Source organism: Clarias gariepinus, chromosome 4 (genome assembly GCF_024256425.1).
Source record: "Clarias gariepinus isolate MV-2021 ecotype Netherlands chromosome 4, CGAR_prim_01v2, whole genome shotgun sequence".
Lineage (NCBI taxonomy): Eukaryota > Metazoa > Chordata > Actinopteri > Siluriformes > Clariidae > Clarias > Clarias gariepinus.
In genome coordinates, this window is record NC_071103.1 from 29,608,101 (window position 1) to 29,625,589 (window position 17,489).

Here is a 17,489-nt window from a genome sequence, read left to right on the forward strand (position 1 = left end):
CATCAAAACAGAGAAGAGTGCTTACACACTACATTGAGATGAAGGCAGACGTTTAAAAAAAAATGTTTAAATAACCTAATACAAAGACGGTAATTACGAAAAAGCAATAGAGAACTCAATGAATTAACCGGTGAATTATATACTGTACTTACAGAATAATTTCACATTATTATGTGATCAACTGAATAAAAAGGTAATGATGAGCCTTGTGTTTAAATACTGCAAGTAAATGTTAGCTTACATGGTAAGACTGGTGGATTTTGCTGATAAAGCATATAATAGTGATTACTCACTTCTCTTGTAATTGTTAGGATTTGGCAGTAATTTAATTTTTCCATGAGTACATTAGGTTACAGATATAGAGGCTGACAGGGGTTCAGTAAAATTGGAATTGGGTCAGACTTCAATTTTCCAGTTTTGGGGTAACTACAATATAAAACGAATACATTATTTCTAGTTGAGATATATGTGAAGGGAAATAATATTTCAATTTAGGAAGGTTTGTAGCTAGAGTTGATGGTAATTATGAGTATGTGGTAGAATGTTTATGACAATGATTTAGTCATAATCATCAAGTCAATTTTTAATTAGTTAATGTTGTAAAAGAGAAAGGTTTAAGTTTAATTAAAAAATGAACCCTGAGCCATTTTAGCCATGAGCCATGACCTGAGCCATGACAGTTTGGTTATTTTACCCCTGAGATCTGTGCACAACAACATGGCTGCCATAACATTTTTTAACAAACTTTTACTTTCACCCAACATGCAATCCGACTCAATGAAGTCACTATTTGGATAAAAATACACAAATACTTAAAAGTCTTTGACTGAATAATTAGTGCAGTGATATAGCAGGTAACAATTCCTCTAACCCTAACAGATACAGTGAGTTACTAAAGTTAAACTGTTAAGTTACAGTGTTATGTTGGACACTGTATCTCAGTGTGAGAAAAAAATTACTGTGTTTCACAAGAGTCAAACAGTTGGCCTGAATCAAGCAAAGAATAATGAAATGACCAATGCATTATTAGGATAGTGGTGAACCACCAACTTTACAGAAGAAATGTGGTCAACCATGGTCATGAGCAGAGATAACTTAAACCTTTGGTGAAGATTCAGAAAGTACAGCCATGTTTAAAGTAAAAGCATTTCCACACAGTGTGAAATGAGGGTACGAAGGGAAATACCCACCATGCATAGTGTCCACTGTACAACCCTCTGGAGGCAGTGTTATGATCTAGGGTTGCTTCAGTTGGTCAGGTCTAGGTAAAGAAATTATATGTGGCGATAAAATTAAGTTAGCTGATGACCAGAATGCACTGAATGACCAGGTTATCACATATATTTATTTTCTTCCCTGATAGCATGGGCATATTCCAGGATGAAAATGTCAATGGTTATTGGGCTCAAATTATGGCCTCCATACTGTCCTGACCTTAACCCAATAAAAGTCTTTGGGATGGGCTGTTAAAGTCTTTATGGATTGGTTAGACACTCCCATCATCAATGCAAGATCAAATAAAATTGTGCAACTCTGGATGGAAACAAATGTGATGATCTTGAACAAAATTGCTGAAGCAATGCTTTGGTAAAAGTATGCCCTATTTAATGCAAAATGCATGCCAATAAAGTTTTAGTGTGTGCAACTGTTTATTTTGGACAGGCACTGTATTCTAACACTTTTACAATCATGTGGGATGTATAGTATGAGGATGGCCATTTAAAAACAAGGAATTCTCTATCACATACATTACATACATATTAAACTATTTTCTGTCATTCTGAATTTAAGGTTGCATTGTTATGTGATGAAATTGTAAGAACAACAACCACCTGATGGCAGCATTCTATGACAGAAATTGATGGGTGTGCCATTATAGCCCATATTCCACTTTAGCAGAAATGTAGTCCAAGTGAAGGGTTTACCCAGCTGACAAACATACTGGCTATTAATCTGTTAAAACAAACATGGGAAAATAGGTTAAATGTCTGTACTTACTGTAAAAACAAGTGGTATAAAGAAAGCTGGAACACACTGCAGCAGCTGGTGCGTTAAGTAATTTATTTGTAAGGTGGCACTTCCTGAGGATGTCATCATCTGAAATTGAAAGTCCTTGAAGGTACTCAGTTTGAACTCTCTCTATTCTAATCACCATCAGTTCCTGAACTGATCAAATGAGCAGGATGAGATTCAGCAGAAACATCCATGAAAGAGAAAGCTCAATTTCCTATGTTCTAGCTGATTAAGTTAGCCTGTAGACAGGGCACATATCTGGTGTGTCTGCCCCTCAGAAATGTCACAAATAGGCTTCTTAAACTAAATCTAATTTTAATAAACAATTTTTGCTTTTAAGTGTTTGTCATGTAAAATAGAAGCTTCATATTCAGCACAGTGACTTAACAGTTTTCCAGGGACTTGGCAAAGCACAGATGTAAATAAATCTGTGGAGATCTACAGTATCTGCCCGTCTTGTCATTTAGTCGCTGATTTTCAGTGAAATTCGAGGATACAGTATAATTAATTTGGGTGTTTGTCAAGGGGAAACTTTAAACAAAAAAATATATTTCAATCCCGCATAATACTGATTTTTTTGAGAGTTGTCATTCTTACATACGGGAACTGAACCATGCCAGTTCCGTACACAAAGCAGCATCTGAACATTACATTCATTTACACTTATTACTTTTGGAGGTAAAACTATAAACTCAAATATACTGTAAGGAAAGTCATTAAGAAGTAGATTGTACGGCTATAGGTAAGCAGTATTAATATGTTTATATATCACTAAATAAATGTTATGTTGCTGTTTTAAACATTAATAGGCATTTCATTGCAATTTTCCAGGTAGGAAATTTCAGTGGGGTTATTGCAATGATATTATTGTAAATTATGTCCATTAAGATTAGGACACAATCTGAATGTGACCTGACAAAGTAAAACAATCTGTTTCTCTCTGTCTCAGTATTTTTGTCTTTAAAAAGTTGATTCGATGACTAGCCAATGATTAGCCAAATGTGAAGAAACAGATGCTTGTCCAGGGGTTAGTTGTGAATAATAATAATAATATCCAGTAGAACAATAATTCCCAGACTAAACAATAGCGCACACTGCAAACTGCACAGGTTTATCAGATCATTTATGCACAGCTGTAAATCTCATGACTTCTGAGAAGACATGACAGACTTCAATCCTTAACCGTAGATAAAATATTCTTTGATCTTTTTTTTTTTTTTTTGCTCATAACTCTATTAAGTAATTAAGCCATTACAACCAGCATACAGTAAGAAATGCTACCTCCCCCGGTTGAATTAGTCTTCACTACAGTAGGGCTAATGCTAATGCCTGTGATTCTTCTGAGTCATGTAGTAGGGCGTGTCTTTGTTCACAACTGACAATATTCCAGGAACACAAAGAAAAAAACAGACTGATTATAGTAAATCTAAACATAAGTATGTGTACACAGGCTACATGAAGACATTTAATTGAAAGCATTTATTCTGTATTCGGTTTAAAAAAGTCTCCAGCGTGGTGTCAACTAACAAGTATCTCGAAGAAAAAGCTCAGAAAAGACATCATTTTTGCATTTGTGTTACCTGGAATTGTAATACAGGGGACACAATCGACTGCACCAGGGTTGGGTAGATTTAAATGACACTAATTATAAATAAATATTAATCATTTATATTCACATTCCTATTCGAAGGTAAAGGGATACGGTTAGAAATGAAGTTAAGCGAAGCAGGTAGATGAAGGTGAATAATGCGTGCTGAATGAGCAGTGTTTCTGCTCTGTCTGTAAAGAGAAGCAAGGCCTTTCTGAGCCTATAAATCAACACCTGGCTCTGCTGGGTGTCACTGCAGATCTCTGGCATCTAAAGGAAGGATCACAAGCAGTCACATGGAGAAACCACGGGAAGATCTGAGGAAGCTAGGAGCAGTCGGGGGTAACTGAGGGCAGATGTACAGTGTGCAAGCACGGAGTGCTGTAGACCATAAACCACACCCGCCGCAATGCAGAAGCAAAGGGGAAGGAAGGAGGCCGGCAACTTAACGCAAGTCATCAGCTGTCCCAGCATCCACAGCACGGGGGGAAGTGTGGACAGCAACCGGCCTAAAGCACATCCTCATGCTAATCGAGCATCTCCTCTAAACACACCTGAAAATCTCTATCTCAGGGTTGTTCCAAATGACCATGCCTTATTTTAACCTTCCCGGTGCTACACACACACACACACACACACACATCGCCTCCTCCGCCCGACCGCGAATGAAATAAAACCCGATGCGCTGTTCTGTATCTTATTCACAGCCTTTGCTAATTTCCTGAACACAATAACCTTCTTTACTGTATGTTTTTCTCCTCTAAAAACACTAGTCTAGGCTTCTGTAGACAGAGATGCTAAGCTCTCACTTTGCTCTTTCCGCGCATTTTAACCGCATCCACACACTGCGGGAGGAATAAAACAGCGGAATCCTCATATTTACCGGTTATTCAGTGAACGCCGTGATGTGATGCGGTTTCCCGGTGCTCAGCCTCCTCGTGTTCTCTCTGCTCACAGAAGCAGCCCAACTCACTGGTCACACACTCTCTCACACACACACACACACACAGGGACAGCGCAGCATGCTGGAAGAGCAGAGCCCCTACAGATCCTTTGATTCTTGGCTGTTTTTTTTTTTCTTCTCATCAACTAACTTAACAAATCCGAATCATACACGCAATCAATTCCATCATCTACTGAACTTGTACAACACTCTGTTTAATTGTACTATTTGGCAATCAAGGAGTTAAATCAGTCAGCTGAGTCACTAAACCAGAGCTTAATGTGTGCCTGCTACATTCACTGTATCATGTCACGTCAAGTTTTTCGAATCAAGTCGACTATTAGAATATTTCTTAACCTAAGTGCTGAGTTTTATATATTTAAAAAAAAAATTAACTGATAGCAGACTTTGTAAATGTAGTAAAAATATTTATTCATAGTAGATGTGTCAGGCAATGTTTCTTTTTTTAGTATTCACATATCCTTTCAGTGGTACCTCAGCATACAAACGCCCTGCCTTACGAATTTTCGCCTTAAGAACTAAAATTTTGCAAGAAAGTTGCCTCGGTATACAAAGCAGTTTCAGCGTACTCGCGGCATACTCACATCTCTTGGCTTTCCAATGATGTGAATGGCTCACGCAAGTTAGTTGCTATTAAGCGCGTACATCCGGGAGCCATTTAAAATTTGTTTGCGCCAGTGGAAAGCGAAGCGTGTTTCTTTTGCATTTTGTTCATGATTTAGTAATGGCATACTGTAGCATCATGCGTTCCAAGAATGTTAGCAAGTACGTTAGCCAGCAGGTACAGTAGCAAAAAGCATAGGGAGCCACTGCGTTTATGAAGTAGCTAATGCCAAGAGAAATCATAAATTAAGGCTAAGTAAAGTTTAATGTCTATTTATTTCATATTTTACTTTATTTACATGTCTTTTTCAGATGTCTTGATTGCTTTCATATTCAAAAATATGATTATAATGTTGGAAGTTGGTAATAATGGTAATATTCGTGGGTGGCTGATTGCATTTACAATATTTTCTTATGGGATAAATGCGTTTTGCAAAAGGGCATTTTGCCTTAAGAACTCGGTTCTGGAATGGATTAAAATCAGATGCCAAGGTACAACTGTATCTGTATCTGTAGATAAACCAAATTTGGGTGTGATCTAAACTGTAAAGTGTTTTTTTAAATGTTCACCACACCCTTATTCCAGGAAACAGAGATGCCAGTACTGTCAAGCATGGCCTTGAATAGTGTCAAAATTGTTAAGTTTTAAGATAAATTAAAATATAATTTAAAAAATATTGCTTGTTGTGTCCACTGCACCTCGATAGTTACTGACCGGGCCCTGAATTGGGGAGAGACATGAGGTGCCTGAAATTATAAGACTTGGTCTTGGGTTGTTAGTGTTGAAGCCTTTATAATCCATATAGGGCCCCAGGTCCTCCTCTTTCTTTTAAACAAAGAAAATCAGTTTCTTTCCACACAAATATGAGGTGTCTGAAGTTCTCCGTTTATTATCAGTAAATAGAGCATATTTAAGCTTTTGGCCAAGTGCCCTGTGTAACATATATGCTGTAAATCGAAAGAACCAGTTATTAACATGTCATACAGAGACCTGGAGACAGACAGACGATAGGAAGAAATAAATTTTCTAGGTCCCAGCAGCCATGAGTTACTGTATTTGCATGTACTGTAAGTTTGGGCTGGACACAGGCTATAGAAAGAATTACCACATACTGTAAGGAGTCAGGAACCAAATTGAGGGAGTCATTTTATGAGCATAGAGGCATGGGAAAGTTCACATCACATTATAAAACCTTAAATTACTTTAAACTATGATGTTCTTGGTTAGGCACTTAATGAAGATGCTGTAACTCTATCTGATTCCCTAATTCTGGTTGGAGTTGTGATCACTTGGAAGATCACCACTCACAGTTGCTGAGGTGAATCTGCACAATATATATATCCTTAAGATAAATAAAGCCATGAGAATGGCTTATGATCACAATTTATTTTTATTTTTAAATATCCTATAATTGCTTAAGACTACAGTTCCCACGATAGGTTTAGGACTTTAACTGCCACAAACAGTTTTAGCATCAGTGTATGGTTGACATTGCAACCAAAATACAATAAATCGACAATAATGAATTTGATTCCATAGCACACAGACATAACAAGGAATCATCCTCCTCCTCATCTCCTCTGAAAAGTTGATGTTAAGATCTGTCTTGACATGAGCTGTGTGAAGCATTCATCTAAGGTGTTATTAATTGGTAACTCTAAATTAAATTAATTACTGCAGCACTGCAACCACCGAGTTAGATCTTGGCCTGCTTTCCTGGGCTGGGTCTCATGAAAGCCTGGTTACATCATAGCATTTGATGGTTTTTGTGACTGCACTTAAAAACAATTTTCCAAATGGCCTAAAGTCCTACGTAAAACAGACTGCTGTTTCTCTTTAATTAATTACATGAGTCTGTTTGCATTATATATTTTCAGTCTCACAGTTTAAGTCCAGGCTAAAAACCTATTTATTAAGCAAAGCATTTTTGTGAATAGATTTGCCTCAGGTAAAGGGGCAGATGTGGGGGACTCATGGATGTAGAGTACTTTGGTGAACCCGGTATGTAAATGTTTTCTTCCTCACTCTCATTAATCACTCAGGTTTGTTGACGGTGACGTGATTGGTTTCTTTTTACGTCACAGGGAGCCCTTACGTCTGTGTTTCTTTCTTTATGGCTCTCCTTTTTAGTTATCGTGTCATAGTTAGTCCTGCAAAACTCCCTGATTGCACTCTGCACTAAATATCCGTTCACTTTACTGTACTGTACTGTACATTAAGTGACTGTGACCATGCATAACTTATCTCTTCTCTTCTTTCCTCTTTCCTACTTTCTCCCCCTCCCTGTTTCTCTCTGTCAAGCTACACATGCCGCTCCTGAGCTGCCAGTGATTCAGACCTCCTCTGCCCTCTGGACCTGTCTGACTCATTCTGGTGCCCCACTTCTGGTTGGAGATGTTGTCACATGGATTCCCTGTGTTGTCTGCTTGGGATGCGTGTGGTGACTGGGGACGGTTCCACTCTACCATAAAGACGGTCCTGGCCTCTGCTGATGCAGAGAGCTGTTCTCTGAGGACTTGTGATTGTAGTCACTTAATAGTTCAGGACTGGAATCTCCTACAGTCTACCTGAGCCTCCAATAACAAAATCAGTACCCCATATTAACTTACTGTAAGGCATCAAACTTTCAGCCTCCTAATTTACGATATGATGGGATGGGTTCCCTGTAAAGTCTGGTTCTTCTCAAGCTTTCATCCTATTGCCATCTCAGGGAGTTTTTCCTTGCCACCATCGCTCTTAGCTTGCTTATCAGGGACAATGTAAATCATGTTGATTCATACACATTTTCCACATTTCATACAAATTTTCATAATTTTCTTTTGATTGTGTAAAGCTGCTTTGTGACAATGACAACTATTTAGGGCGCCATGCAAATAAAATTTAATTGAATTAAATTGAACAGTTTCAATGTCTTAGATATTGGTCTACATTCTAGATAATACAAACTTTTGACCTACTGTACACTGTATAATCTGAAACTTGGAAAGTAATATACAATTGAAATTAAATAGAATTAAATGCATTTTAATGCCCTGTAAGTTGTAATTGAATTGTAAGTTGTAATTGAAGTCCTGTCATTTTAATATCTCAATATTATTCACTCCCAAACAAAATACAAAATGCCCACTTCCAAATATTTGACCTGTTATTTGTATGTTTTAGTCTTAATAAGCTTGTGTATTCAGTTGCATCCCCAGGTCACAGCACTGGTATTCTCACATTCCTCCCACATTATGGAGTCATTTTTAACCTTGCATTTATGATGCTTAACACTGAAATAAAATAACAGTGACCTTTCCTGAACTGATGCCAAAAAATTTAACTGAGCAATTACACAGATAATAATTTGCATTAATGTGCATTCCAGTCAATACAAAAGAGAAATATACTCTAAAATAATAACAAAAATGTGGGCCACCTACTGTACATCCAGCAAAGCATGTGAAAAGGGTATTTTTAAATACATGTACATACTACAGAAAGGTAATAATTTTGCACTAGCAATAAGGAATTTTTATTCAGTCTTACCAGTTTACATTTTTAAACATTAAAACAGCTAGCGAATTCCTAATTAAAATTGTTATATAATGAAGTATGATGTCTGCAGCTAACATAACGTAAATAGAGTGTATCTAAAGTATATGGGGAAAATAACAGACATTCATCATTAATAAATTAAATAACTTCCAAATTTGTAATTAACTACTATAATTTAAAGGTAGTTGAAGAGATTAAAACTGAGTAAATATTATTAATGATAAACACACAGGAAACACCGGCTGGTACAAAAAAGCTGGCATTTCAGCATCACGCACAGAAAACAACTAAGAAGATTTAGAAATCTTCTGAATTAAGAACCTAATTTAGAATTTAAATTACTGAAACAGGGTTACAAGCTGCCTAATGCATTGATGAAACCTGAAAAGACAGTGCTGAACTGTCTGGGGGGGCTTAACACATGGTGAAGCTGCACCAAAAAAACAAAAACAAAAAACAGTAGAAATCAAAACTTGGTTTAATAGTGAAAGTAGGAGCATTTCCATACACAACATGAAGAGCACGCAAATGATTAGGACTAAACAACTGTGTGGCCATAAGAAAACCACTTGTAAGTGAGACTAATGAAAAGAGATTTCAATTTGCTAGGGAGCAAGAAGATTGGACTTTGGGGTAATGGAAAAAGGTTATATGGTCTAATGACTTCACACTGACCCTAATGCAGAGTGACAGGAAAATCAGAGTAAGAAGGGAAGTGCAAGAATCGATGCACCCATCATACATAGTGCCCACTGTACAAACCACTGGAGGCAGTGTTATGATCATGTGGTTGGCCAGGTCTAGGCTTCAAAACCTTATGTGGTAGTAAATGAAATCAGCTGATGACCTGAATCTGTCATCTTAAAAATAAAGGAGTTTAAAAGAAATCTTATTGTGTGCAATTTTTTTGGTCAGGCATTATATTTTAATTCATAAAGTAATTCAAAACCGACACCTGAAGATCATCCGTATGTCTATACATTTCAGGTTAAAAAATAGAAACAATAAAATCAATAATGGGTCTAAAAGGGAGAGCCAGAAGGAAAGAAACACAGACGTAAGGAAAGATCTGCTCCTTTACCTGGGGCAAATCTATTCACAAAAATGCTTTGCTAAGTAAATAAGTTTTTAGCCTGGACTTAAACAGTGAGATTGAAACTATGAAATTCAATGGGCTTTAATCTAATAACAGCATTAAAAAGTAATCACAGTTAACGGCTTTTTAGGGGTTTATTTTATTATATTTTTAAACTAGTATTTTGACTTCCTTAATGACAAATACCGAAAAAGAAAAAAAAAACAGTTAACGACTAAATGAGAATAGAAATAAGTAAGGAAATACGGTTTGTAACCCAAGGACACGCAAGATGATTTAAAAGCAGACTAAATTTTACCATCGCTCTTAGTCCCTTTTCAGTCAATCTAAAAATACAAAAGGCCATGAACAAGGTTAATTGCACTGATATTAGATAAAAGCAAACTCAGGCATTCTTTCTTTTAAATGACCAAGATTAAGTATTTTAAAAAATGGATTGGACTGTTATTGTGTACCTTTAAAAGTAACTGAAAGTATTATATTCTGTCTGAAAAGATGTTGTCATTCCACACTCTCATAAACTATGGCTTAGGCTCAGCTGCAGTAATAAAGATGTGCTGCTTAGTAATTACAAGTGTTGCAGTATTCAGCTGTACACTGCGCCAAGACATCTCTTTGTTCGACTGACATTCTTAATCCTGCACTCTATCACATGCTCTCTGTCTCTGTCCTAATATCTCTCATCCTGTCTATCTTTCCAATCTTCCCTCCTGCTGTACTATTTTGGCACAATGGCACAATTTTTCCTGTTTCTCTTTTAATAACCCCCAAGTTCTTTACCTTACTTATTTTTTTTTCTGTGGTTTTCTTTTTTCAATAATTCTCCACTCTCCCTAACCTGAGTCCCCTGTCATCTTGGCATAGTCTTTGCTATGCATGCTGATGAGTCTGCATCTCTTTAATATTGTGTTAGCTCAGTAATGTCTGAACTTACTACTGAAGGACACTGAATAGGAGCTGTACTGGTGGTAGACAACCACTACAAGAAGGGCTGAGGAAATAATCATGCCAAGAGTTCAACAGTTGTCAATCAAAGCCATGTTCACAAAGAATAATTCTAGAATTATATGAAATTAATAATTGTATGTGTGTGATATATACTTAATGACATCCTGTGCAATCTCTCACATACGACTGGGCAAATAATTAACTTAATTAAAAAAAACTGTGTGCATGATGAAACACTGACAATTAATTAAAAATAAAATAGCCTAAACTAACTCAGATTCAATTTCATGAATGAACAGTAGTGCCAGTATGTTTTATAAGCTTGTTTAGTAAGCATAATTCTTGGCTTCAAGTTTAAAACTTTCTCTTTAATTTCACCCCTTCTAACAGCCATTCATGTGGTATGGCACTGCATTGGCAATAAATACCAAGGTGAAAGTGAATGGTGTATGTGCATGGTATCCTGTGATAGATAAGCATCCCATCCTAGGTGTGCATTTGGCTTGAACTCACTGCTCTTTTCAGTAGGTTTTAAGTAAAAGCCTTGATTTTAGACACTAGAAGAACTCTTAGTGGTAAGTTGATAATAAATTCTTTTTTATGAATTCAGCCCTAGACCTCTATGGGTTATTCATTTTTATCTTCATTCTGACCAGCTTTTATTGCTTGCTCTACGCTCATTAACACAGGGAACACAATTTTCTAACGGAGTAAAAAAGAGGCTGGAGTGACTAAATTAATTTGCTGCTTGGCTGATTTTGACATGTTAGGTAGGCCAATCAAGCCATTAGGCAGAAACCTAGTTCCAAGTGCTCTTCAGCAAACTGTGAAAATAGAGCAGGTTGGAGCACAAACATGGAGAATGCAGAGTGTGAGTGTCTGAAATGCCTTTGTTACTTTGTTAAAAATAAATGGTCTGTGAACCCATCTATAACAGCTATTAATAATTATAAAGCATTTCACGATGCTTAAACGGAATAATCTTTTGAATGCAAACAAGATTCTAGTATTTTTTCTGACCTGAAACCCTACGCTGCAGTATCTATCCGATGTGAGATCATTTACGTTTGCCAATTTATGAACTACACAATATTCCCAAAAGTATATGGACACCTGATCATTACACCCATTTTTGAGTGTAATTTGCTTGTTGGACATCCCCACTGCAGCTGTAATCCACCCTTTGCTGTTATAATTACCCCCAGTATTCTGTGAAGGACTCTAGATTTTAGAACATGTCTGTAAGGGTTTTTGTTCATTCACCCATAAGAGTATTCCCGAGGTCAGTTAGGGAGATTGATGTAAGGATATTGGTAAGGAGGCCTGGAAAGCAGCTGATATTCTAGTCTATCCAGGCCTGATAAGGATGTTTGGTAAGGAGGCCTGGAAAGCAGCTGATATTCCAGTCTATCCGAGAGGTGTTCAGTAGGGTTGATGGTAGGGCTCTGTGCGGGTCACAGTTCTACAACACCAACCCTGGCAAACTTTGTGCACCAGCTGGGGAAAGGCACATGTATGGGTGTGATAATCAGGTGTCTACATAACTTTTAGCCATATAGTGTATATGCCCAAAGAGAAAAATCCAATGTGTTAAAATCAAAAGTGACCACATACAGTATTTAAAACAAAAATGAAATAGGCAGAACATAAATTACTTAAACATAAATCACTGAAACATTGTCGTAGTTTACATTTTCAATCAAAACATCAGTCCGCATTTAAACATGAATAGTGCCTGATGAGGGCATGATCAGCCTACCAGACCCATTCCAAACAATTAAAAAGTCGGAAATCTCATTTATTTATTTACACCTTCCTGCAAGCATGACAATTTATTGTTAGTGTTTAAAATTTAGAATAAAAATCATTTTACTTTAGTTTCATTTCCATTAGTGACAACATAAGTCCATCATTTCTGTCAATAGCATCTTTATAAGCAATGATAGATGTATCTACTGCCAAAGACTTTCCCTAGTCAGGTAAAATGTCACAGTTCACTGAGCGGGTGTAGGCAGGGGTCAGATGACATGTAACTCCAAATTCCAGCTGGCAAACACACATTTAGGGTGTATGCCTTTTTAAACCCTCACACCCAAGCAGCATGTGATAAGGTAAAACTCTTTGAAAGGTTTTGGCAAGAAAACATGAACTCCATATTCTTGTCCCATTTTGTCTATGTATTTCTTTGTGGATACACAGAGATTAAAATGCTTTAATATCTTACTAGACAATTTCACATAAAATGTTACTGTAGGGTAAATGAAGCATGAAGTATTAGGGTCATGCTACCATCAAATAAATGATTCCTGCATTTTAAAAACACATTCTGTCTAGAGGGTTATGTAATTGGAAATGCCACTGTCTGCACTGGCAGAAGTTTACGCACAAAAAAATGCTAATATCAGGCCCAATATATTGGCCAGCTGATATACTTGTCAAACACTATTCTAGAATGCATGATGAAGGTAGCAGTTTATCCAAAGACTGAAGGAGGACCAAAATGATTTTAAACACATACATGTCATTAAAGAACTGAACAAATAATCCATAAACCTTTAGCCTGGCAACCACAGCTGCCTCTGTGATCTGTCATGTTTTATTCATGCTACTGTAAATGTTCCATTAACTTTCATGAATGCTAAATTTCCTTGGAGCCTCTTTTCTGGAACACATACAAAGCAGACAGACAGAGACCATCAATATTCTTATGTGAAAAAGGTGCTTTCAAGTTCTTGAAAACATTATTCTGTACGTCACCGCCAGGTGATTTCCCTGGAGAACCCTGGACCTACGTAGGTGTTTTGGGAAGATTTTGTTGAGGTGATACAGTTTTCTAGGCTGGAGAAAACTCAAATTCAATACCATCTATTGACAGAGAGGTTGGATAAAATACATTTTCTCTTCCTTTCTCACTACCACAGGTTATGACAATGGCCGTGCTAATTGATTTCTCAGTAATGATGTCAGTATGTAGGCTAGGGAGGTGCTCTAGTTTAAATAGCTCTAGTTTCCTGAGAAAAAGCCCTTAATGCTCACCTTATCTCTGTAATAAATGTATACAAGGGTCAAGAGCAATCTTTAGTCCTGGGGATGCCAGATTGTTTATAAAAATAAAATTTTTTATTGCAATAAAAACACAATCAGTCATAAATGTCTTTAATGTGTCGGGGTTGGTGTACAGTCTGCATCAAACACTTGAGTTCAGCATTTATGTCTAGTGAATAAATAATTTGTACTTCACAGGTAAGGGCAGTGCTGTACACCCATATCAGTAGAAATTATTATCTCACATAAGACTGACATTAAGAACTGGGATATATAATCATATATAACTATATAATTTATAATAGCTATAACTATTTTAAAGGAATTCTATGAATAAATACAATGCAATTCAATGTTATTTTTATCGCAATGATTGCCACAAAGCAAATTTACAGAAAAATTATCCATTTATTTCTTTATTAATTTGTCCCTAATGAGCATGCCAATAGTGATAGTGGCCTAACTCTCTCTCTGAGAAAGCGTAAGGGAGAAACAACCTTTAGAGGAACCAGACTCAAAGGGGATACCAGTCTCATTTGGGTGATAAAAGACAGTGTACATAAACAAATCCCTTCTATAACTTTGCATTAAATTTTCAGTTTCAGGTAGCAGAAATAAGAATACTACAGAAATTAAGACCAATTAAACAAATTGTTGAAAATAACCAGTGGTGTCATACTGTAAAATTAACTGCAACATATATATATTTGCAGTACTGTAATAATTAAAATAAGTCAAGATATTCAAGCACTTTAAGAAAGTTCACAGCTGTTGGTGTATGAATCCCACTATAAATTATTGTGTTTGGCATTTGGGGTGTGGTCCTGCCAATGAGGACAGCTGGTATTTTTAGATAACAAACAAGGGCCATTAAATGCTTGTGTGCTGTATATTTCCCTCACAGCAACAGCTTAAATATTTGTTAATAAGAGAGTATCTTAAAATGCTGGTAGATTTTGGCCATGCAAATATATCCTACACACTTAATATGTAGTTAAAAATATGTATATAAAATAGTTTAATAGAACTAATGCGTCAGTATGTGCGCTTATGCTCTCCCCAAAATATAAAATCATTATGTATTACTATATTAAAGCGAGAGATCCCAAATTTACACTCTTCCATGACATTTGCCACATACATCTTAACCCATAAACCTCAGCCTTTTCACTAAAACAAAAGGTGATTTCATTTTATCAGAGATGTGGCCTGATGTCAAAGTGTTGATGATTAATTTTCCTTACACTTTTCCAGGAAAGCCTGGATGGGTAGCATCAGACACATTAAGTCAAAACACACACACACACACACACACACACACACACACACACACACACACACACACACACAAAGTACTTAGGACCAGATAAAATATGTATATAGAATACCATAAAGGGGGAACTGAGTTAAGGGGTCTATTTGTGTGAGCAAGAGAGAGACAGAGAGAGAGAAAGAGAGAGAGAGAGGGAGAGAGATTGAGGTGTTATTTTGGGCATATGGTTCTTCCTACAATGTTACTGATGGCACTTTTGCCCACTGGGATCACTGACTGCTGACAAATCGATGGAATGACGGAAAGGAGTCCATGGGTAAATGACAGGAACACATATGCTTTCTATTCTCATTGTGCTGTATGTGACAGATGCATAAGAACAAAGCCATTTCTTCTCTTTTAGTGTAAATCAAGATGTACAGTAAATGCACCATGTAAAACAACAGCCCACCCCCTGCATTTTGTAAAAGCTTATTCTGACAAAGTTCATTTTACATTTAACTTACTTGCTATTAAATGAGGCCTGGAACGTCGTTCAGGTACATTTTAGACAATAAACAAAATATTGTTTTATATACAGTATAAGGGATATTTTACTGTAAAATCTAACTGGATTTGTTTAAACAGATCAGGCTTGACCAATAAGAATACCAGCATATAAAATAGATTTTCCTCCTGTTTGAATCAAGGTCCATAAGAAGGGTTTGACTACAAATCAAGATAAATCCATTCAGGTCATTTTAAGTTTTTTTGTTTTTTAGAAGAATCAAAAAGTATTACAAATTGATAAAGAATGTTTTGTGCATTGTGGCTTTCAGTCACAAGTGCGTTAAAAAACACAAATCTTAACATAATATATCAAAACTGTTGTGGTCAAGCCAGTGTGAATTTTGTATAATTTTTCAAATTGCCATAAATCCACCTCTCACTGTTTTGTCACAGTTAATAAATCAGCCTGTTGTCATGCTTGTGTCACCATAAACATACAATGAAATTTTACAATTATATATTAATTGAGTTTCAATATTTTTTTATGTATAAAACTATCATATTTCTTGCGTGTGTAGAACAAGGTTGCTGGGGTTCACAAAACATTTTAATTACAAAGACTGTCTAGGATGAGGAGAAAAATAAAAACAAATGGCAGAAATTTCTTTAATAATGCATAATCAGCCTCTTCCTCTACCAGTTCAGTTTTACATTGATAACTGAGAACAGCATGTTATCATAGTAACCCATGAGTGCTGATGTAACTGCAATGGCAGTAACAGAGTGTAAACATCCTTTTTTTGGCTTCCACATTATTCAGAAGTTTTCTGAGAATGGCAGCCAATATTTTTTCAGCCAGCAGTTTCACTTTACTGATCATGTGACAGAAAGAAGCAATAAGTTAGGCTCTTTATGGATGCTTCACGATTTGCTTTGTAATGTGTATGTTTACATGTGTGCATTTTAACAAAGCATGGAAGTTTAAAGCTCTTAAAAAAACAATAGGAATTATCTTGTTGTTTTCAAATTAATGTTATAAACAACCTTCTGTGATGGAAAAAAATAATTTGCCAGTATAAGTAAATGTGTGAAACCCTTCAAACACACATTTTCAGCAATTTCATATATTTTTATTGTTGTGCATTGTTATATTATAGATTTAGTTGAACTTTTCAGTTGCTTTGTCAACTGAACTTTTCAATGCTATTTACTTGGATAATTCATTTCAGTCATATTTTTCCATAGCTTGCAAAGATTCAAATACTGATTATAAAGTGGCCAAAAAGAAATCAAAAGATAATTTACTCTAATAAACACCGCAGCAAAAACAGCCTTTTACAATTTGAAATAAGAAAATGTAATGACAGCTTCGCTTGCAGAACTTTTACACTTTAAATAGATGGAACAAGCACTTTTTCTACTAGTATCCCTCCTGGACAAATGAATCAATCAACTATACATTTCAGTGTCTACAGTTTACGCAGCCTGCTTAGCAACTGATAATTCAAAACTAACAAATAATATTATGTTTTTTATTCTACGTTCAAAAGATGGAATCTTCATGATGTTCTACATTTTTCTGCAACAGTGACCTGTAATATTCACTTGCTTTCACCATGCCTTGCTTTCATGACTGAAGCACACGGCCTTAATCGAGGGTGCATCACTGACAGAAACATAAGGGAACATGAGTCCTCCAACTGTTCATTATATTCAAGCCTCTAATTGAGTCTGAGTATCTAAGAGACAAATCTCAACTGAGGCATCTGGCACTTGAGTCCGCTTTCAATCGCCTAATGGAGCCACCTCAATAATATAAAAAAGTATGGCATGTAAAATTCCTGTTATATCTCCCATTAAATACACACCATGCAAATAAATTACAAATAAAATATTACATATGTTAGAACCAGCACTTGTTTAATTACTACT

General features: G+C 36.2%; 1 protein-coding gene across 6 annotated transcripts in view; it reads right to left on the bottom strand.

Annotated features, from left to right (window-relative positions):
- The window catches only part of epb41l3a (erythrocyte membrane protein band 4.1-like 3a), a 75,562-nt gene that overhangs the window by 54,791 nt on the left and 3,282 nt on the right, over positions 1-17,489 (bottom strand). Inside the window, exon 1 of one of the 6 annotated variants that reach the window (XM_053493987.1) lies at positions 4,485-4,564. The exons of the other annotated variants lie outside the window; for them this stretch is intronic. The gene's annotated coding sequence lies outside the window, so the exon portion shown is untranslated. Of the gene's footprint in view, positions 1-4,484; positions 4,565-17,489 lie in introns of those variants that run through there. 6 annotated transcript variants of the gene reach the window in all.